This window comes from Vanellus vanellus, assembly GCF_965231255.1.
Source record: "Vanellus vanellus genome assembly, chromosome: 1".
Taxonomy (NCBI): domain Eukaryota; kingdom Metazoa; phylum Chordata; class Aves; order Charadriiformes; family Charadriidae; genus Vanellus; species Vanellus vanellus.
In genome coordinates this window covers 200,120,537-200,143,564 of record NC_138905.1, presented here as the reverse complement: position 1 = coordinate 200,143,564, position 23,028 = coordinate 200,120,537, and positions in this window count along the sequence as shown.

The following is a 23,028-nucleotide window of genomic DNA, read 5'->3' as shown; positions in this document are numbered from 1 at the left end:
GGAGCTGGAGCAAGAGTTGGCAGGGGCACAAAGGAGAGCAGAGGGAGGAGAGGACAAATGTGAGCAGCAAGAAGACCCCAACCTGTGCAACCTACTGTGGTACGCGTGGTACCAGATCCTGTTTCTTCCTTCTCTCCCCAGCATTTATGTCACTGGAATAAACAAACTGGGTCTTCCCAGCCCCTGCGGAGGCCCCAGTGTTTCTGGTCCCCACAGCCCTCCCAAAACCCCGGCAGCCAGTGCTGGAGGTTGCTCTGAGGAAGCTATAAGCATTGTTTCTCTTCCAACGCATCACTGCCACAGATGGGGCTGGCATCAAAAGCCTGGGCTGAGGCACAGCCAGATGCTCAGCTTGTCTGGGACGGAGCGGAGCAATTTGTGATGACTGGAGCTCTGGAAGGGATTTTCCGAGGCTCATGGCACAAAGCTGACAGTTTTTGTTTTTCCTGCTGCTTTCAGAATGGACTTTCCTTGGCGATGAGCTCATCTGTTTGTAAGGTTCAGCAAGGGCAGCCAAATCACTCACCCCGCGTGGGCTGCACGCAGCCTCCCTGCACATCACTTGGTCCGCTCCAGGGCTGAAGGAGGAGATGCCTGGCCCTGGCATCCCACACATCCCAGCCCAGCCAGTCCGAGGAGCCAAGCAGCTCAGCAAGAACTCCGAACATCCTCAAATCAGTGGGGTGAAAGTGTACAATTTGGAGGGACGTGCTAAAGCACTACAGCTAAATCCGCAGGAACAAGTCTGTCTGAGCCCTGTGCCCAGGACAGCCTCCAGGGGTTTCCTGAGGTCATTTTTGTGCCTTTCCAAATGTTTTGGAAAGCACATTTTTCTCAGCTGATTCAAACAAAGACTAGCACTGATGTTTTCCAAAAGCTTCCCAAATAGTTTTTTGAGCAAGGCTGTACAGGCCAGGAGGGGGAATCATAAGGGTGCACAAAGGCCCTGGAGGGCAGAAAACATCTCTTTTGGGTTTCATTTGTTCTACAGTCTTTCCAGAAGGTAGCTCATTGGGTGGGTTTTTCCCCTTTGGTTGTTATTCTCTTTGGTTGTTGAAATGTTTGTAGCTACCATTTATGCAAAACACCCTCCTAGTGTTTGTCCCAGCTGCCTTTTCACTCAAAATCCACAGAAATATTATGGATTGTACCAAGCACCGATCCTCCTTTGGATACTTTGCACTTGTCTCTTTGGCATCTCTGTTTGCTGTTTTGCTTGCACATGCTGTGACTATTTTGCACCCCATTTTCTCTCAGCAGCGGTACCCCAGTCACCTCCACCGGTACCAGCAGAGTACAAAGCAAAGGAAAAACGGCGTAATATGAAAGACAGAGTAAGAATGGCAAATCTCTCTCTCTCTCTCTCAACGAACCTGAATAAACCAACCCTTATAAATATGCAGAGTAATAAAACCCTTAATGCAGCGTGATTAAAAAGTTATGGTTCCCCCAGCAACCCGAACTCGGCTGCATCGCGCGTGCGGAGGCTCTGAGATGACTGGCTTTGCGGTTAAATTTATGCTTTCGTCTGCCTCGGTGGGATGCAGCCGGGTTAGGGTTGCCATGGGAATGGGAGGTCAGGTTTTGCGCTGGTGTGAGTATGGAGAAGCCAGCGGGTCCCCTGCCCTCCTAGGCTCGGGTGGCTGCTCCCCGGTGCCTCGGTGGCCAGCAGCTGCCTCCTTCGCCTGCCCGCCCCCGGTGCGGTGCCTGAGAGCATCTTCCTGCCTTCCAGTCCAGCCCCACACCCGGCACAGGTGGGTTTCGAACCCCTTTTCTCCATCTTTCCTGAAGCTAGTGCTGGCGCTCCCATAGCACTTGCGCTGCCTAAAATGTGCCTTTTTTATTTTATTTTAGTTTAGTTTAGTTCACAGTTCCCGCTGGGGCTTGGCACACTGCCTCCAGTTTTCTCCATAACCAGCCCCGGGTCAGTCCTCTCACGCATCTCACCCTCGCCTTCTCGCTTTTCCCTCTACTCCCTTACTGGGGGCACAAGTGCCCACTGACCCCTTTCAGATGAGGGCTCAGCGAATCATTTGTATAAAACATATTTGATGGATGTCCTGAATATTTTGCCATTTCCAAAACCTGCAGGTGATCCCACGCCCCTACTTGTTTGCTCAGGGTGATTCGTGAATCTGGTCCCCAAACAGCAATGGTCTCTAAGGCAGTCAAACACCAGTGGGTACAACGAAATATCTAGTTTGGTTTTTTTCAGGGGAGCTTTGTGAGTAATGTAGGTGAGGAACCCTGTGGCGAGGAGCAAACCCAGAGCGAGAATAAAGTATGAATTTTGTGAGGGTAATTAGCCTTTAGGAGATCTCAACCAGGATAGATGAGTTCTCTGTCACGTTGAGATTTTAATCAAGACAGAGTGTCTTTCACACAGATTCGCTTCTGCTCGAGCACAAATTGCCGGGCTGGACATGGGAGTTCCCGGCTGCAGTTTTATGGCCGATGTTATGCAGGAGGTCAGAGCGGCTGATGGTAATGGCCCCCCTGGCCTTCCAGTTTATGACTCTATGAATATCAAACTGTTCATTCACTTGTAACATTTGCAATTTATACTGAACGAAATGTCACCCAGTCAGTGACCAGAAGCAATGCCACGTGGCTGCCGCCATGGCCCGACGCAGCTGGCTCTGGGAGAGGCATCTTGCCACCAGCAGCTCCCAGCACACCACGACCAGCTCCTGTCACTGCAGCTCATTAAAAGCCCACTTTGAAGGAGTTGGTCGCACACAGAAATCTTAATGATACAAATGTTGTTTCCAGGTGGGACAGGGACTTCCTGTGACATCTGTGAACTGGGAGCATGGACAGGACATTGAGTGTGAACAAAATACTTGGTGATTGTCACAGATCTCTTTACAGGTATTTTTCCTCCCTCTCCATCACCACCTTCCCTAGCAGTAGGCATCCTTCGTGCTCTTCTCTTAAGCTTTTTTCCTTGTTCTTTCCATGTTAAATTATAACTTCAGTAGGACATGTCTAACTCTGCTTGCTGTACCACAACTATCAATTCAGTTCCATAATCTCTATTTTATTTTCAACTGTAACATTACTCAAGGATAGTTACTTGAGAATAGCAAATAAATTCTCAGATTATTTTTTCCCCATTTTCCCTATAATTTGAATGTGATTAGAGATGTATCCTGTTAAACAAATAGGCTAAAGTGAGAGGTTCTGCTCAAACTTCACCCAGAGGGCAGGCAGGGAATGGTAGGTGGCACGGAATCATGGAATCATGGAATCACGGAGTTTTCAGAGTTGGAAGGGACCTCTAGAGATCATCTAGTCCAACTCCCCTGATAAAGCAGGATTGCCCAGAGCACATTACTCAGGACTGCATCCAGGCGGGTCTTGAAAATCTCCAGGGAAGGGGACTCCACAACCTCCCTGGGCAGCCTGTGCCAGTGCTCTGTCACCCTCACTGTAAAGAACTGTTTCCGTGTATTTGAACGGAACTTCCTATGTTCTAACTTGTGCCCATTGCCCCTCGTCCTGTCACTTGGAACCACTGAGAAGAGCCTGATTCCATCCTCCTTCAACCCACCCTTTAGATACTTGTACGCCATAATAAGGTCTCCCCTCAGCCTTCTCTGCTCCAGGCTAAAGAGTCCCAGCTCTCTCAGCCTTTCCTCATAAGGCAGATGCTCCAAGCCCTTAATCATCTTAGTTGCCCTTTGCTGGACTCGCTGCAGCAGATCCCTGTCCCTCTTGAACTGGGGAGCCCAAAACTGGACACAGTATTCCAGTTGTGGCCTCACCAGTGCAGAGTAGAGGGGGAGAATGACCTCCCTCGACCTACTGGCCACACTCTTCCCTATGCAGCCCAGGATTCCATTGGCCTTTTTGGCAACAAGGGCACATTGCTGGGTCATGGATAATTTACTGTCTACCACGACCCCCAGATCCTTCTCCTCAAAGCTACTTCCCAGCAGGTCTGCCCCTAACCTATACTGGTGCTTTACGTTCTTCCTCCCCAGGTGCAGGACCTTGCACTCGGTTTTGTTGAACCTCATTAGGTTCTTCTCTGCCCAGCTCTCCAGCCTGTCCAGGTCACGCTGGATAGCAGCACGGCCCTCTGGGGTGTCAGCCACCCCACCCAGTTTGGTATCATCAGCAAACTTGCTGAGGATACACTCTGTCCCCTCATCCAGGTCATTAATGACTATATTAAACAAAATTGGACCAAGTATTGACCCCTGGGGGACACCACTGGTTACAGGCCTACAACTAGACTCTGTGCCGCTGATCACAACCCTCTGAGTTCTGTCCCGCAGCCAACTCTCAATCCACCTCGCTGTCACCTCATCTAGCTCATACTTCCTCAGCTTCCTAATGAGGATGTTATGGGAGACAGTGTCAAAAGCCTTGCTAAAGTCAAGGTAGATGACATCTACGACTCTCCCCTCATCCAGCCAACCACTTGTAACATCATAGAAAGCTATCAGATTGGTCAAGCACGATTTACCCTTGGTAAATCCATGTTGACCACTTCCAATAACTTCCTCTTCCTCAACGTGTTGGGAGATGACATCCAGAATGAGTCGCTCCATTACCTTCCCAGGGACAGAGGTGAGACTAACCGGTCTGTAGTTCCCTGGGTCCTCCTTCTTGCCTTTTTTGAAGATCGGAGTGATATCAGCCTTCCTCCAGTCCTCAGGCTCCTCTCCTGTTCTCCATGACCGTTCAAAGACGATGGAGAGTGGTCTAGCAATAACATCTGCCAGCTCTCTCAGCACTCGCGGGTGCATCCCATCAGGGCCCATGGACTTATGAATGTCCAGCTTGGCCAAGTGGTCTCTGACCCGGTCCTCCTCAACTGAGGGAAAATCTTCCTCTCTCCAGACCTTCCCCTTTGCCTTCAGAGTATGGGATTCGTGAGGGACAGCTTTAGCAGTGAAGACCAAAGAAAAGAAGGCATTCAGTAACTCTGCCTTCTCTGTGTCTTCCACCGCTAGGGCACCTGTCTCATTCACCAGTGGGCCTACATTTTCCCTAGTCTTCCTTTTTCTATTGAGATACTGAAAGAATCTCTTCTTATTGTCTTTAACTGCAGTGGCCAAGCTGAGTTCTGATTGAGCTTTGGCCCTTCTCATTTTCCCCCTACATAGCTTTGTTATATCTTGATAGTCCTCATAAGTTGCCAACCCCCTTTTCCAGAGAATGTAAACTTTCCTTTCTTTCCTGAGGTCCAGCCAAAGTTCTCTATTTAGCCAGGCTGGTCTTCTTCCCTGTCTGCTTGTTTTTCAAGACAAGGGGATGGCCTTCTCCTGTGCTTTTAAGAGCACCTGCTTGAAGTATGCCCAGCCTTCCTGGGCACCTTTGCTCTTCAAAACTGCCTCCCAAGGGACACTCTCGACCATGCTCCTAAACAGGCTAAAGTCTGCCCTTCGGAAATCCAAGGTGGCAGTTCTGCTTGCTCCCCGCCTTACTTGATCAAGAATTGAAAAGTCTATCATTTCGTGATCACTCTGCCCAAGGCGACCTCCAACCTTTACATCCCCCACAAGACCTTCTCTGTTAACAAACAGTAGGTCCAGTAGGGCACTTCCCCTAGTTGGTTCCTAGTTGAAAGACAAAGGGCCTTTCTTCTGTGGGTTCTTCATGTTGCAGTGAACACGGGTGTTTTACTGAGCAGGGCTGGGAACCCAGAGAGTTCCTCACAAATGGAGATCTAGGATTTAAAGAAACCTACCTCCTGCTTTCTAGCTAGGCTGCTAGCTAGGAGCTAAGCTGCTTTTCCTAGACCGTAAATTCACGCCATTACACGAGGACTGCAGCTTTCATTTTTGCAAAAAGGGAAATATTTAGGGAAAACTTGTAAATAGAAGACCTCACGTATATTGGGATATCCTCTGAAATTCATTAGCTTTATTGCTGATTCATTGAGCAAGGTCAGGAGCCTTCTTATTGTAAGATTCTAACCCAACAACATGAGCAGCATTGGAGCACTTGACCACTCTTCAGGTTGGGATTGCGAAGGGATGAGCATGGCCAAAGTATAAACCCAGCTTCAGCTGCATTCAGCTTTTCCCCTTCACTGCTGCTGTGGTGCCTCAAGGTGATTTATTCTGGGGGAAAAATTTGCAGATGAGGACTGGGCATGGCAGCAGCCCACAAAGTCCAGCCCCAGCCAGAAGCACCGCTCGGCAGCAAAAGCAACTCCTGGATAACTCCTGTTTCCCATCTCAAAGGATGGGCCCCTGGCCAGTAGTGTATTTAATTAGCTGTAACGTTCACTGAACTGCAGGACATATGGTTGGGAGGTTGGAAGCAGAGACGAGCTCCGTGGAGGGGCAGTACCTATGTCAGGAGCTGCCAAGGTGATGTGCCCGGTGTGTGCAGGGCTCTGGCATCTGCGTGTGCCCTGGACAGCTACTGAGCACTGCTCTCGCACCACCTTTTGGATGCTGCTGGTCCTAACTGGACACAAATGGTCTGGCTTAAAAGTGATCGTGCAAGCACTTGTGAGGTTTATGAAAATCACAAAGTTTGAAGAGAAAAAAGGGGATAGTTTGGTCATTTAAATTGATGTAGCCAGTTTCACTGTGAATTCTTGTTAATTTAGGTTGGCTTTTCTCTTTGAATATTTATCATGAAGTGAGGCCTCCCCAGTTGCCCTGAGGTCTGCGAACAACACAGTCACCAGAACACGGGGAAGCTCTTTTAAGACCAATGCACTGACATAGCAGAAATTGCCCCATGAAGGTTGCCTATTCATCTGATTGATGATGAAAACCAGCATTGGCCTCTGCGCAAGACTGGTCTGGGACTGCTGTGCTGGAGGCTCTAGGCATGCAACATCATAGCACGTCGGCAGCCCTGTCTTTCGGGTAAGGGGTCGTAGGCAAGACCTAGGCACACACCAGCTTCTCTCTGGCCAGCTGCTGCAGAGGGAAGTGCTGCAGCAACTCTGCCGAGAAGGGGTGTATGGAATTTGTAAGTTTAGACAAAGTGGTGAAGGCAACACCTCCAGCCTTAGTGCTGAGTCCTGCCAGGTTAGTGCTAATCTGTCTGATGGGCAAACAGACCTGTGCCACTCACCCTTCTGGCATCCTTCTCCTGGAGGAGGGACCGCGTGCCCCTGCATGGCCACAGCCAACACAGTTTCGGGGCAAAGGACTGTTTCTGGATTTGATGTGAAAAGGACCGTCTGGGAGCTCTGCCTCACAGGTTCCAGTCCTCAGCAGCCACTGGCAATAGCCTCCTTTGATTTCACTCATAAACTGAACAACCTTGTCATCACCTTCCTACCCTCATTTTCCTCTGCTAGGAGTCATACCCTCTTCTAATTTCCAGTGCAGCCCCATTTTAGACGCCCTCATTCTTGCGATGGTTTAGTTGACATGTTTTCTGCCTGTCCCCCTGCCTACTTCGCAGGCAGGCGAGCTGCCACCTCTTTGCTCGGCATTTCCAAGCACCCGCTGGAGCAGCATATCCTGGGGAGCTCCGAGAGGAGCACCCAAGTGTAGTACGGGATCGCACCATAAGAGGGAGATGATTCCCTGTGGATTTTCTGGGGGACCCGTAGCCCTGTCCTGAGCAGTGGGTGCCACTGGAAAAGGTGGGCCATGGTGGGCGCAGAGGTCTGGCAGAGAAAAGAAGAAGGGGACAACTCAGGATCCCTCATGTCAGGAGAGTGATGTCCTTTCTGTAGGTTTATCCCAGGAGGTTGTCAGTGGGTCTAGGAAAGGCTGCTATGCCCAAAGGAGAATTTCGGGTATTCCAGTGTATTCCAACACAAAAAGGGTTGCAATCGCTTCCAACCAAACTATTTTAAATAGTAAAGCCAGTTTCTAATAGCTGCACAGAAAAAGAAAATTTTGTCACAAAACCAGCTTTCCTCCTCCAAGGGAAGGAACATTTTTCCCAAGGTCCGAAGTGCACACTTATGTCTTTTGAAACATGTTTCTTGAACTTCAACAAAAGGAGAGGAAAAAAGAGCAACCAAAAAATATGTACCAGTGCGGGTATCTTGCATTATCACCCCTGGCTGTCTTGAACAACGGCATCATGCTCCTCGGTGTTCATTTCTGGAAGAGATTTGAATTGAGGGACAAGGTGTGAGACATTTTGAAACGTCTTCATTAAAGTGCTGAGCTATTTCCCACCTCCTCCTCCTCTTTTCTTCACACCTTTTTTTTTTTCCTCTCTTCAAGTCTTGTCTCAGGAGGTTAAGGAGCAGAATTACATCAACTGCCTTTTTCTTCCAGCCCACATCAATCTCCCGAGCTTCAGACTTTGTTTTTGCCAAGATTGTTTGAAGCTGGAAAGGGCCTGAACTTGGCCAAGTTCAGAAGTTTCTGTGACAGCCTGAGAACAGACTGAAGTGTCCAACACAGGGCAGCCACCTCTCCTCCCCCTGCACCCTGGCACTAGCAGCAAATGTTTGTAGCCACAAAAAAGCTTGCTCAAGCTTGCTGTTGCCTGTTTGGCTCAGCCCAGTGTGCACCGCATCCCAAGCCATGAGGGACAGGGCAGAGGGAAGGAGAGCAGCCTGCTATGAGAGGCTACAGCAGAAACTCCTTGACATCTCTTCTAGGCAAGGATTCAGGCCGCCAGGCCTTTGGGGAGAGGCAGAAGGGCAATGGGGAATCAAGAGATGATAGACAAAGTCAACAGGCAGGTACCAAACAAGAAAGTCTCCTGCTAGGGTAAAGCTTGCTGTCTGGTCTTCAGTAAGAGGGATGGGAACCGGAAAGTACTTGAGGGTGGGACTGGGAGGAGAGGGTGGAGCAGGCTTGTGGTAGGTTTGGTTTCCTCCCCATGTTCCTGTCCCAAAGGGCCTTGTGCCAATAGTTTGCAGTGTGCAGCAGGTCCTGGACAGTGAGAGATGAGGCAGTGATAATGTTGTTGCCCTCCAGTTCAACACTGAGCCCTGGTGGGAGAGGGAAAGGTCCCCCTCTCCCAGCTCTCAGAGGGTGTCACATCGAAGAACAAAGCAGCAATCACTGCACCATAGCTGGTAGCAAGTTTCTCAGGGTAATGAAGACAAACAGATTACTTCCATGGGCTTCACATAACCCTGCAGCTCCTACATGATGTAATGGAAGTGGCAGCAGGCCAGAGACACTGGGATGTCACTCACAGCACTTCACAACTCATCTGTTACACCTTAAAAAAGAACAATGAAGGAAAACAGAAAATGAGGCTGACCAGGGCAGCAGGACAGATGGAAATAACCAGCAGTGACAGTGTGGCCTCGGCTTTCTCTTTCCCTGAGGTAAGAGTGAGACAAGTGAAATCTCTCCTGAGAGAGCCATCAGCTACATGTATTCCCTGAACTCTTTGGCTGTCACAAGTCATGACCCCTTGGGAAAGGTAAGTGGTTCAGTATTCATTGACTTGTCAGTCAAGGGAGACTTTCGAACCAGTTCTTCAGTGCTGCTCCATACGCCTTGCTTCTGTGCAAGCAGGAACAAAGCAGCTCCAGGAAGGATTTAGGAACAACCAATCTCCAGGCAGGATATCAGGTGGGACATGTGGAGCAAGCAGGAGAGTGACTCGCAGTTTCCCATGGCTCCTTCTCAAGCAAAACAAAAGAATAGAAACTGTAACTGTATTTTGCCAAAAAATGGGACTCTAGGCAGGATCCTTCAAAGACTCTCAGAGAGCAGAAGCTTACCAGGACACTCCCATGTTCTTCGCAGATTATGCTGTTAATCCGTTCCCTTCATCAGATTGCTCTCCACATGGTTGCCATCTCCCTGCAGGAGTCTGACTAGGTCATGAGAGAAAGGAAACGCCTGGACTTGCCTTCCCTTTATGGCCAGGAAGGGAGAGCTGTGACCACTTGTTCTCTAGAGCTAAAAGCCATCATCACCAAGGCAACTCAATTTCTAATGTCTCACTAGAGAAAGTGGCTGAATGCGCAGCCTACTGGAAAGTTTCTCAAGACACAGGATCACCCTGTTCATCTAGTTAGCACCTGCCTAGGTCAGAACTCCTTTACGTTAGACACTTTACAAAAGCACAGTTGCTTTTCCAAAGAGGTGGTGGTTCCTCTAAGGCAAGACGAAGTGACGGAAGGAAAAAGCCCTACAATGCAAACAGCATTTCCAGACTTCCTTAGAGGTACTCCAGCACTACAACGGCCAGTGCACTGGCTTCCCTTGGCTCCTCTGGGGAGCTCTTGGGGCAGATGGCAAGTCCTGCCCCTCCCAGGTTATCTCAGGAACCAGTGATGAAGTGGTCTCAAGCGGTTTGAGTGAATTTCCTTCCTTTCTGGAAGGAAAAACTAACAACTGTCCACTCATCAGACAGTACAGACTTTATGCAGAAGAAGGACACAGGACATGAGGATTTATTAGTCCCACGGCTCACACAATTCCTTGATTTAGGTGACTAGAAAAATCTTGGCACTCTATGACCTGCGTGGATCAGGTTACAAATCTTTAGATGATACTGACTTCACATTTGTATTCCATTTCCATGGCCAGCTGAGAAAATTCACATTTTAAAAAAAATTAGCAAAACATAATAATTATGATGCCATGGAATGTGAGTTTGTGTCAGATAGCATGTAACGTCATCTTCTGCTTTCTTTCTTGTATTTCTTTTTGTATTTCTTCCTAGGGTCCCTTCTGAAAAAAAATAAGAAAAAGAAGAAACAAAACCAAAACACCCTAAACTTCATTGTCTTAAATGCTGTACGAATACGAAATAGAGTTGCTCCCTATGGTAAGGTGCTTGCAGTCAGCAGAAATGAGAAGGGACAACATTTGAGTGTGTGGAAGGGGCTCCATGAAGAGCCAGGAGGATATGGGCCATGGCTAGTCATGTCTGGGAGAAACATATCATTTTTCAAGGCACAGGCCCAAGATGGAATTACTGGTCCAAACCCTGGAGAGGACCAGCCCAGAGCAGCATGCTTTGGTGAGAGGCAGCAGAGCCTGCTCCCATCCGGCAGTGCTTTGTCTTTTTGCAGAAAGTTGAATCATTTTGACGTAGGAAATGAAGGTGACTGACCCTTTGCTGCAGGCAGGCCAAGCACTCAGGTAGAGCCCAGCACCATCTCCCTCTGGCAAAGAGGGGGGAGGACCTCCCCACACCCGCACAGATAAAAAAATCCAGAATTCAACATCCACTGCTTTTTGACGCTGAACTTCTTATTAGATGTAGATTAATTTTCAGTGATGTTTTTAGCCCAAAGAAACTAAGTTTATTTTCATGAAAATATTTTCATTTTAACTTCCAGGGGAATATCCATTGAAACTATCTCTTTTCCACCAAAAAATTGGGTGGGGTGACAAATTTCTACCCAAAAATAAAAGGGAATGAGAAGTCAATACTTTCTCAACAAGCTGTAGTTTTCAGATCGAATTCTTCTTCCCAGTTGTGCCCTTGGCCCAGCTAAGGAATGATGGGAACTGCTCAATAGTCTGTCAGCTAGACTGGCACTCTGGTGACCCTGGACTTAATCTCATCTCATCTCCATGAGGAAACAGTCAGCCCTGCACTTGCTCAAGAGCCATGGGGTGCACAGGGGCTTAAATCCATCCTTACTTCATCTGCCACTGCCACCCTGATCTGGGTTCTCCTTTACTGTCATGGTCAGACTCCATCAATCAGGCTTCAGGGCTGTTGCTCAGGAAGAACAATGTGTCCCTCCTTCTGGGAGGGAAACAGCTGCTTTGTCAAGCTTTGAAAATTGACAATTGTTTGATTGCCTGCAGCTCTCCCCAAAATATGGAGGAGGATGCTAGGAGGAGTATTTAGGATATTCTCACTATTCATGGAAAGCTCCATGGAGCTGGTCAGGACAATGACTTCAAAAGCTCACTTGTGATCCAAATCAAAACAACAGTGTAGACATATACTTTTTCACCGCCAAGCATCCAACTTAGCTAAGCTACTGTCTACTTTAAGAGGAGTAAAATTGTTCTCAAGAGCCACAGACTGCCTTGACTATAAAGGCAGAGCAGGCACCTTGCTCACAGGTGGATCCTCGCAGAAAACCCAGATGCTACGCTCCTAGACCATCCTGCACACACCAACCCACTCTATGTCCCTGCGTACACCTGGGCCCAGTTGTGCTTTCAACTCATCCTTTTGTGCACCCACAGCTTTCACACAGAATATACCAAATCTATATGCCTGCAGGCATGCAAGATCAGAACCAAACATACTCTCAAACCCTCTAAAGACACCACAGTGTGCTTGGGCAAGGCCACTGGAGTCCTTCCAGATGAGCTGAGCTCTCCAGGATGGTTTTCCTTGCCTCCATTCTTCTCATTTCCCATGGGAGAGGACTTTCTTCTAAATGAAGCTGTTTGAGTCTTGCACAGCCCCAAACTGTGTCTGTGATCTGGACAATCGCTAGGTCCATATCTCCCATGGACAGTGTCAGCTTCTCTTGATGTTCTCTCTTTGGAGAGAGTCATAAAGATACAAATTGCTCTATGTCCCCAGAGAAGCATCAAGAGATGCTTATGATGGCCATGTAGCCCAGTAAGTATGGTAGCACTATGTTCACAGAATCATAGAAACACAAAATCATAGAATTATAGAATTGCTTAGGTTGGAAAAGACCCTTAAGATCATCAAGTCCAACTGTTAACCCAGCACTGCCAAGTCCACCACTAAACCATATCCCCCAGCGCTACTTCTACACATCTTTTAAATACCTCCAGGGGTGAAGACCACTTTCCTGGGCAGCCTGTTCCAACGCTTCACAACCCTTTCGGTGAAGAAATTTATCCTAATATCCAACCTAAACCTCCCCTGGGGCAACTTGAGGCCATTTTCTCTCATCCTATCACCTGTTACTTGGGAGAAGAGACCGACCCCCACCTTTTGACAACCTCCTTTCAGATAGTTGTAAAGAGCGATAAGGTCTCCCTTCAGCCTCCTTTTCTCCAAACTAAACAACCCCAGTTCCTCAGCTGGTCCTCATAAGACTTGTCCTCCAGGCCCCTCACCAGCTTTATTGCTCTTTGGACATGCTCCAGCACCTCAATGTCCTTGTAGCGAGGGGCCCAAAATTGAACACAGTACTCAAGGTGGGGTGTCACCAGTACAGGGGGACAATCACTGCCTTAGTCCTGCTGGCCATGCTATTTCTGACACAGGCCAGGATGCTGTTGGCCTTCTTGGCCACCTGGGCATGATGCTGGCTCATATTCAGCTGGCTATTGACCAACACCCCCAGGTCCTTTTCCACTAGACAGCTTTCCAGCCACTCTTCCCCAGGCCTGTAGTGCTGCATGGGGTTGTTGTGACCCAAGTGCAGGACCCGGCACTTTGCCTTGTTGAACCTCATACCATTGGCCTCAGCCCATCAATCCAGCCTGTCCAGATCCCCCTGTAAAGCCATCCTAACCCTGAGCAGATCAACACTTCTGCCCAACTTGGTATTGTCTGCAAACTTACTGAGGGTGCTGTCAATCCCCCAATGTTGAAGAGCAGGTCACAGGCTTTTGTACTAACTGAACAACGGCCATGTCTGGAGGAGCCATAATCTGCCTGGAGCTCATGTTCACTTGTTTAGCTGTAACAGCAGGTCTAACAACAAAGTGACCATTGCCATTGTTGTCTGAGCTTTATCTTCACTTTGTACAAATGAGTGTAACATCTAGTGTTGTCCAACAAGTGATCGCTAACACCAAGTTGTTACTCTGTGCCAAGTGAAGTCCCTACGACTGTAGATGATGCTGGTTTGTCATACAGCTGTTTTACTCTACTTATGCGCAGGGAGTTTGTCTCCATAGCAAATGCCATGCAGAACTGGTCCCTAAAAGAGAGTTCAGGTCAGTGACAGAATGTCCTTGTAGACAAAGACGAACCAAGAAGACTCTCTGGAGTCCATTAATTAACTACATTATGTCATTTATAAGACTGCAATAGATAAGTACTGTCCAAGTTTTCTCAGCATTACAGCCTCAGACCACTGTAACTGCTTTGGTTAAGAAAAAGCCGTCTTTCTAGGGTTGCTGTCTGTTAATAAGGCTTCTGCTACTGCACAAAATGGGGTGATCTAATTATTCATGCCTTTTGTTTGAAAGTTTACGTAACTAGCAAGTCAGAGTTTCTTTTCAGAGGGTTTGAATGGTATCTCTTCAAGAGGTCAAGGGAGGAAACTTGAGATAATAGAGCAAAAAACAAATCCAAATCAGCTGCTTTCAAGTGTATCCAGGGGTTACAGTAGCTTGAGCGTGATTTGGGAACCAAGGAATTTCTCCGTAGCCTGAAACTGATGCAGTAAAAGAGGCAAAGATACAGGAGAGAGCTTATGAATAGAAACAATAGGTGCTGCAGTGGCTGCTGATAATATCTTTGCAGAATTAGGACTTTATTCTTCCTGGTGCTCAAAGCTGGGTTTTGCTGGAGAAGCTATTCTGTGTATTTATTCACTTAAGGTTACAGCCTTGCTGAGGGACCGGGCTTTCTGGTATCCCTCTAGCTGCACCAAGGAGTATAACATACTATGTAGCCCATGTAACCTCTTTCTTTATCCGACATAGGGGCAAACGTGAGTGCTTTTAAATTGCAGATGCAGTGTTCAAACTAAGAGCTGGGAGGGGATTTCACAGCCATTAGCCAGCCTACAGAAACCAAAGCAGTAAAACCTACCCAGGCTCTCAGAGCCTGTAATTCTTCCAGCGGCATGTTATACAAGGGAATTTATAAACATTTACCAGGGAAGTGTCAGTCACGAAATTTATCGTGTCTTTTAAAACCAGCCTTTTCAAAGCACGATTATTCCTCTCTGCCGACTGTGCAGGGAACTGGGGCGCAGTCGGGTGGTGCTGCAGGATCTCACCGTCACTGCGCCAACGCTCTGCTCCCTTTCTGCCTCCTCCCCACTGTCCCGTCCTTCCCAAGGATGGTTGTCTCCTTCGTTCTCTCCTGCAGGCTCCAGCACTCCCCTATGCCCTCCAAGAGCCCGTTAACCCCACTGGGTCAGCAGGAAAACATTCACTGCTTGCTTCGCCTGTGAAGATTGACTTCAGAGCCTGGAAAACGGGGGCAGCCAAGGCCTGAATGTCTGACCCATTTCATACCGTCATTTTCAGCCAAAGTGACCTAGAGATTTCACCCTGAGGTGTTAGCCAAAGCTGACCCATGTTTATTCAACTGGGTTAATTCTCCTCCCTAGCGATGCTTTCTAGCCACAGCTCATTGATATTATTTAGGCTGCTTCATGCTATCAGAGAAAAACAAGACCTTCAGAAGCTCTGCTGTGCTGATTGTGACATTTGCTGGAGGGAGCAGTATGGAAATAAGGCAATATTTAAATGGGCATCTGAGCTGCAAATACGCAGCAAACCACATGAGCTTCACTTTTTTTTTTTTTTTTTTTCTGTGATGAATTACAGGTAAAATATGTAGCCACAACGTATTATGTTATCTCCTCTGGAGACCAGGGGAAAGGCGGTCTGTAGATAATTAAGGTGGTTTTCATTTCCAGTCTGAACTCCTAAATACTCTCCTTGGCATTTGCCTTTATACCTCTGACTCCAGTCCTAAGGACTACAAACCAGCTCCATGCTGGGGAAGAGACCTCTGCTTCTGGACAGCAGAGGACACCCTGATTGGGGGATGGTGCCTTCAGCTCTTTCTTATGAGAGTGGAGATATGTCCCAGGTAAGACAGCCTAAGCAAACAGACACATTGTGTTGCAGGGCAGAGATTAGAACTGTACTTACGCCTTGCTGGCAATTTAGTTTGCAGTCTTCTAACAGAAACCTGACGTTATCTCTTGGTGAGTAAATGGGGCTTTGTCTTACCGGCAGTATCTGTATTTACTCTTGAGGTGGGCTCGGATGAGGCTGGCAACGTGAGGGTGAGGTGCTAATCTGCGGGTATCACAAACAAAGAGAGGAGAAATGTGATGGAGCCTTCACCCTGAGATGCATTTGGGTCCCTAAGGACTGATAAAATATCTGCAAAAGGCTATTCTTATGGCAGGTATCTCTTAATGCTGAGTTCTGGTGGAAACCTGTCCTTAGCAAGCAGAAGCAACATCTTTCCCAGCCTTCCTTCTCTTCTAGAAGCTACTAGATGAAATGTCTCCTGCTGTTCATAGCAAACCTGAAGTATCACCCTCTCTAATCACGTCATGCCACGTTCGCAGTCATGCTCCTGCAAGTCCGCAGCCCTGTGAGGCAAGGTCTTCCGAAACTTCTCCTGTGTGCAGCCCAATCTCAGAAATATGCACAGTGCCATTCTGAGGGTCAGTCTGTGTTCCACCGAGAGATCATGTTGCACTGCAGAGCTCTTCATTCACACGGGAGATGGAAATCACAGCTCACTGATCACCAGAAGGAGATTGCATGTGGCCGGTCATGCAAAGATGAAAGTAAGGACAGTAGTTATTCCGTGTTTTATGCATTGTTCATGCAGGTTCCACAATGTCTTCTTGTGTTCCCTGCTGCTACGGAGCTCTTTCCTAACTTATGAAAGATGGGCAATAGCCCATAAGGGTTGCCAAGACAGATCTTGTTTCCCAAAGATGCCTCATACCCATGTAGCTGTATGTGCCACAAATCCCTGAAAAATACAACATACCATTCTCTGAAGAATCCAAAGTAAAAATTCTATTTCAGGATATGTTAGAAGTACAATAAAGCATATTATGAAATTACTTTAAGATGTAAATATTAATAATAAAAAGGGAAAAAAATCACACAGAGGACACTTCTTACTTCTGCTACATTGCAATGGGATGGGGCCTGGGTAACACTTCTGCTAGATTTACTCTTGACCAATCACACAAAAATTACTGACAGAGGCTACAGATTTCTTTAAGAAGAAATCAGAAAGCAAAGCAAGCATTTTCTGTTAGTAGATTTTTAAGCACTCTCACAAAGCACAGTTATAGTTTCTCTCTTTTGTGCAGTTGAACTTCTCGTCTTGGTAAAACAAGATGGCAATGCATTTTGAGAAAAAATTCAGCCAAAAAATTGCTCTGAAAATATGATTTTTTCTCAATCAACCTTTTTTTTTTTAATTTATTTAAAACTATATCCAATGATCTATCCACTGAAGCATTTGGAGAATTTTATAATATTGATTAACTATGAACTACCTTCTAATTATATCACCTCTATATTTAACATCATCGGGGTCACATTAACTTTACAAAACCTTACCAAAATTGTTCTTGAAAAATAAATCCAAATTAACAAATACCATATCAACTTGACTGCCTATCCTAAGTTCATTCCACTTAAAGAAATTATCAGATCACAAGCCTTGATTTATTGACCTGGTGTTCAGTTAAATATAGCTAATGATTGGTATGAAAAAGGTAGGTCACTCATACTCCTGTTTCTGTTTTACCAGCTGAAGCAGAGTCCACCATGGTGGGCTCCCAGGAGCCCCGTTCCTTTTGATATATATTACCAAAGCTAGAAAACCTTTTATCTGCCTAACGGAGGCCGTGTTTAAGAGTACAGCCCATTAGCTATCAGTTTGGGCCAGTTCTCCATGAAGTAGATGAGCGATTTAGCCTGCATGGGTCCCTCTTTCCCATCATACTTAGGTGAGAAGAATGACATGGGAAATAAGGCAGTGGCATTTGGGCTATAGTATAAAATGAGTTTATAAATCCAGAGGGTAAAATTGTATTTTGGGGTAAAACAGACACTCTTCAAAAAGGAAGCAGGGTATTTCCACAGCACAAGAAAATTTTGAGGCACTGAATATTATTTCTCTAGAGGAAACGTGCATCTCGGTTGCGGAAAAGAAACGAGCATACTGGAACACAGAAGAGGAAAAGCTTAACCATTTAAATGTAACACTCCAGAGGACATGTTGGGTACTGATGCAATCCAGAAGTACAGGAATAATCTGGGAGCCAAGTACGGTGTCACAGATCCTGAGCAATTGCTTGTGGTCTGTGAATAATAGCTCTGCAGCAGAGCTGAGCGCTCCCCCCTTCCTCAGGAGGCCCTTGGTGACACGAAATAATGTTTCTGGAAGGAGTCATTGATGGGAAAGCTCAACAAGACCGACATCACAAATCAAAATAAATTAAAAAAAAAAAAACAAACAACCCCCTTGGATTTCACAAATCTGAATCCTATTTGGATTTGACCGGTATCATAATTAGAAGCAGACCTCAGCCTTTAGCTGGAAGAAACAGCAAAACTGTCTGCTTTGAATCCTGCCTGCGTGATTCTGTGCAGCAATTCTCTGTGCACACCCCCATCCCTCCTCAGAGGTAAGAGACGATGCATATCTTGCCTGGGAAAGCAGTAAAGTGCAAATTCAGTAGCAGAGAAATGGGCTATTGTTTGGCGTGGGTACACTTTCCCAGTCCATTCAGTGCTGACACAGATTATACACTCTCAGCTGAGCCTCAGACTGCTTTGGGTAAAGCCCATCCATTTAATCCAAATCAACTTCAGACAGTTTTATCCGGAAACAGCTCAGAGATCTGCAATGGAAAAGTACTTTTGAAACAATAAATTGCAGGTCTCCGTTTTGCTTGCTAAAGCTATTTATATCGTTACTTGAAAGATGGCATACAACAGGTTTGAGTCACTGCTGAACAGCTGGATTATAAAATTACTAATCTAAGGACTAATTGCACTGAGGGTTTAGCGTGTCAAATTGTATTAGACATGTGGGGTTTATTTGTTGCCTGATACAAACACGAATGATTTTTCCTGGCACCACCCGCTCCTACCTCGTACTTACCGCCAGTAGGGACTTAAAAAAATAGCTGCAGTAATAAAATTTTAAATATTCTTACTGTAATCTCTTGCTCGAGGGGCTAATGCTGCTCAACACAGAAGGCTTTGTAAAACGTTGTGTGTAATGAAGGATGAGCTACAAGAACAGAATTGAAGGAACAATGCCATTATCACAAATTGCAAACTTCTTTGGAGTGATGTTTGGCAGTAAATTACAGGCTGTCTGTGACTTCCTTTCTGCAGCTGTGAGATGTTTACTATCAGAACATGCAACCTTAAATTAGAGGGCAGTGAGAAAGTTGGGAAATGCTAGGAAAATGCGTGCACACTGTAAAGGCATATACACTGCGCATAGAGGCTTGCTCTCTGTCCCCAACAACTGTACTCTCCTCACTCAAATTCCTCTTTAATTAACTTCTTCTCCAAAGGATTTAGGTGCTAATCTGCCAATGAAAACTTTTTTTTACATATTCATAATTAAGCTTTTTTTCAAAAGCAACTTAAAAAATCTATACAGCACCCAGATTGCGCATCCTCTTCTCCAGGGGATACCGCATCTCTCAGAGAGTTATTCTTCCATTTCATTCACCAATACCCTCTCCAGTTTGTCTGTAGCCTGTTGTTTTTTCCTTGCCGGACTTTCAGAGGCACCGAATTCCCACTGGAACTCCTGATATTGAGTGAGACTTGCAGGCAGCAGCTTTGGAAATTCAGTGGATTATCTCAATGATTGTAGAAGGAAAAGCTGGCATTTCATCTCCTAAATTCATCCATTTCAGCAGAGATCTGGTACTTTCTGAGCAAATGTTGGAAGTGCTGAAACAACCAGTGGAAGAGCAACTCCAAGTAGTCAGTAGTAGAGGGAGGAGTATCCTGAGGAGTGTGGGGTAGTTTCAGCAAGGCTGTACTTTCACTTAGATGCTCAAATCCCTTTGAAACTCCCGGTCACTGGCCTCATTTCTTGGTGATGCTGCGCCTGCTTTAAATTGCTCTCCTCAGGCAAAATGTCCATAAACCCAGCATAGCTAAGGGCTGACTCTGCCTCTGTGGGCAAGAAACTGGTATAATGGATCCTACGCATCCAGTATCAGCTGGGGCTTTCTTCTGCTCTGCGATGCTTGGCTGAAGACCGTCTTAATAGAGTGCTGCAGCCCCTTCGCCACAGTGCAGAAGCAAAGATGCTGGGGAAGGTCTCACATTTTTTGGGACCTCGTTCTGTCATACTCGGAAAAGCAGAGAGAACACGTTAAAACACATAGCATAGGGCTGCTGGGAGGTGGTGGGAATTATCTGCATGCACTGCAGAGTCACGTGAAAGAGTAATGTTCCTTACAGGAATTAGAAACCCTTTATACTAGGGCCTCAGTGAAGCTGCTGCTCTGGCTGAGGGGCTGCAATGGATGCTCTGTGACTGCTGAGCATCTCTTTCCTGCTCTTACTCACATTGCCCTGGGAGAATGGTGAGAATGTTAGTGCCTTCAGGTATCTGGTGTGCTGAGACGTTAACAGAGAGAGAAATCAGAAATTACCTCAGTCCCCAAAGCATCGGGGATTTATCGAATGTGTTAAGCTCAAAATCTTGTTATGGACAAAAAGGAAACACGCTTCATATGTAGAGCTAAGAATCTGCTGTTAGCATACTTGAAATGTAAATGATCTCATCAAAGAATTCTTATTAATCTAATTATTACAGGAAGAAACAGAGAAAACGCCAAAGAATACTACTATAGAAAAAGTTTCAATAATAACAATAAAGCTAAAATTGTTATATCCAGTCCTAGTGTCTGGTCCCTTTCCCAGTGTTTTGCAACTCCTTCCACTGCCCTTCTGAGTCCTCAGATTGACAGCTTCAGACCAGGGGGTTGGTGGGGGGAACATCAGCACCCCTGAGTCCCTTGCCAGGTTGATGATATTTTCCCCCTTCCTGTAGGACCCAGCTGGAATCATTTCTATAAGTTTGCTAATTTGGTTCACACCCTGATTTGCCATTCTGCATTGCAACCAAATTTACATATACCATACCTTTTACTCGTGTTAGATACTTGTTTTTTGCTCTGTTTGCTACCCCCAAAACATGCTTTGTCCAGCTCCCAGGTCTTCATTTCTTTAATTGACCATTGGCGAGTTGTTTACAGGCCCGGGGTCTGCCACGTCAGCCTCTGCCTTTTTTCTTATCACCCCATGCCTGTACGCCGTGTCCTGCGTCCCGATGTTCAAGGCCCTGGCTCTCACGCCCAGCCTGCCTTCCTCTGCATCACAGCATTGTATTAGGCGTGAAGGTTTCATTCTGCATGGAAGAGCTAGTTGTTGCTGCTGCCAATGTAAACATTATGGTTATAGTATGTGAAAATAAGCAAAAGGAAAACAAATCAAGCATAGCCGTCTGGTCATTAGAAAAAAAAAAAAAAAGTAGCTACAGCTAACCAGGCTTAAAACAAAGCTCTAGGCAGGTTAAGACAAGTTCAGACAAAAAAAAAAGCCTGATGAACCTCAGTCCTGAGAGCTTGGAAACTCAGCACTGCACATAACGGCCCGTTACGAGCAGCAGCAGCAGTGCTGTATTTACAGGGCTATAGGGCTATGGGTGCTGGTACTTGAAATGTTTAAGCCTCTCAGGAAAGCTTAGCGCTTGTGTCTCATTCTTCATCCTCAGCTTCATCGTGCTTTGTGACAAACAGGCAAGCTATTAACTCCTCAGCACGTGGACACTTGCTTTCTGCCACGATCTGCTGCCTCCAGCCTTACCGTAAAAGCAATTTTCCTCTCGGTAATACGAGGCTCATTTCCTTGGCTGTTCCCCTTTTCCCCCAGCTGGCTGGCTCACCCGCGTCTCCTTGCTGACATCAGCCTCTGCCCTCTGTGGTGGCCCCAGATTCCCAAAATATGCGCCGTGATGATTGTAGACATTTCCACGTGAATTGCATCCACAGTCATCCCAAACCCAGACTCCTTGGAGGGGGAAGCAAAGAAAAGAGCTCAGATCACACGTGGAATTGAAAGACCACCCTGCTCCTTGCAGGTATATGGGATGGGGACTGGGAGGGGGGGCTACAACTTCAGCCCAGAAAGGCCCTTGCAGATTTTGGCTACAAAAAGTCAGAGAAGACAATAAAAAACGTGTGTTGAGCCATTTTGACATCATTACTCTCACGCTGTATTGACCTCTCCCCAGCAAAAGCTGACCATCAGGACCAGCAAGGTGCACAAACAGCTGTATCCCACCTAGACATATATATAATAAAAGCCAGCTAACAACATATTAATAAGGAAGAATCTCGTGGTTAGACACTAAAGAACCCGGGAAATCTTTCTAAGATACCAATGTGTTTGCAATATATAAAAAAATCCAAAGAGGAAGAAATGAGAAGTAGACTAATCATTCAAGTGCTGAAGGTGTAGAAAAGACAAGGGAAAAAAAAGCAGATCTTTTACTGGCAGAAAAAGTAGTTAAGGAACACAAATGAGAAAAGGTTTTTATCTTCTCATCCACTGATTTGCATTTCTGAAGCAGCTAGCTCAAAAATTTCTCAGTGCTTGGATGTGGGAGTGAAGACAGCACCACTGGAGATCTTGAAGTGGAAATACAAGTGCCCAGGAGGTCTAGACACCAGCAGAACAGTTAATAAAGAAATAAAGGTCTCTAGGACGGTCTCAGAGAGCTCGGGCCAGACTAGCTCTTCTGCAATGTGTGCAGTAATGGCAGCGAAGGAGGTTACAAAAATTCTGATCCAAATACAGCATTTAAAAATTCATGGGATTTTCAACACTGGCTGAGAATAGACATTATGCAGGTGAAAAAGGGCTTCTGGGAAACTCCAGGAAATTGTGTAGAGCTTAGACTATGATCTTTTATTCAAGTTACTTGCAGAAACCTGTCTCAGTAAAACCCAACACTCAGAGAGGCTGACCTCTCTCTTCTCAGCTGGTCACGTAATCCTTGGTGACAGAGTGGTTAAGCTTCATGAGAGGTGTCGGCAAAGCAGAAATTGCCAAACACTGTGGGATTGCTCCAGGTTTCAGGAGTTGGCAGTCAGCTGCGCTGTGCCCGAGGGCTGGACTTTCTCTCTAATACTACTTGCTGGGAACTTTGGAAATATTTTTGGGCACAGCTGGGTAAGTTCACCTTGTGTTTCTGCCTGTGGCAACCTGTGGCACAGTTGAGTCATGTCCGCGAGGTGGGAAGGGAAGCTTTCTGAAGGATGCTGGCAGTGAGGGGGGAATTGGGTGGCGGGGAGGGAGGCACTCGGCTGAAGACAGAAATAAGTATTGAAAGGGAAGGCAATTATGAAGCTAAACCGGTAGGAGTGATCTGGGCCTGCGTTGTGCTGTCTTGGAAAACTTTCAAAGCCTTTTTAAGCAATTGGCATGAAGCTTTTTGCTG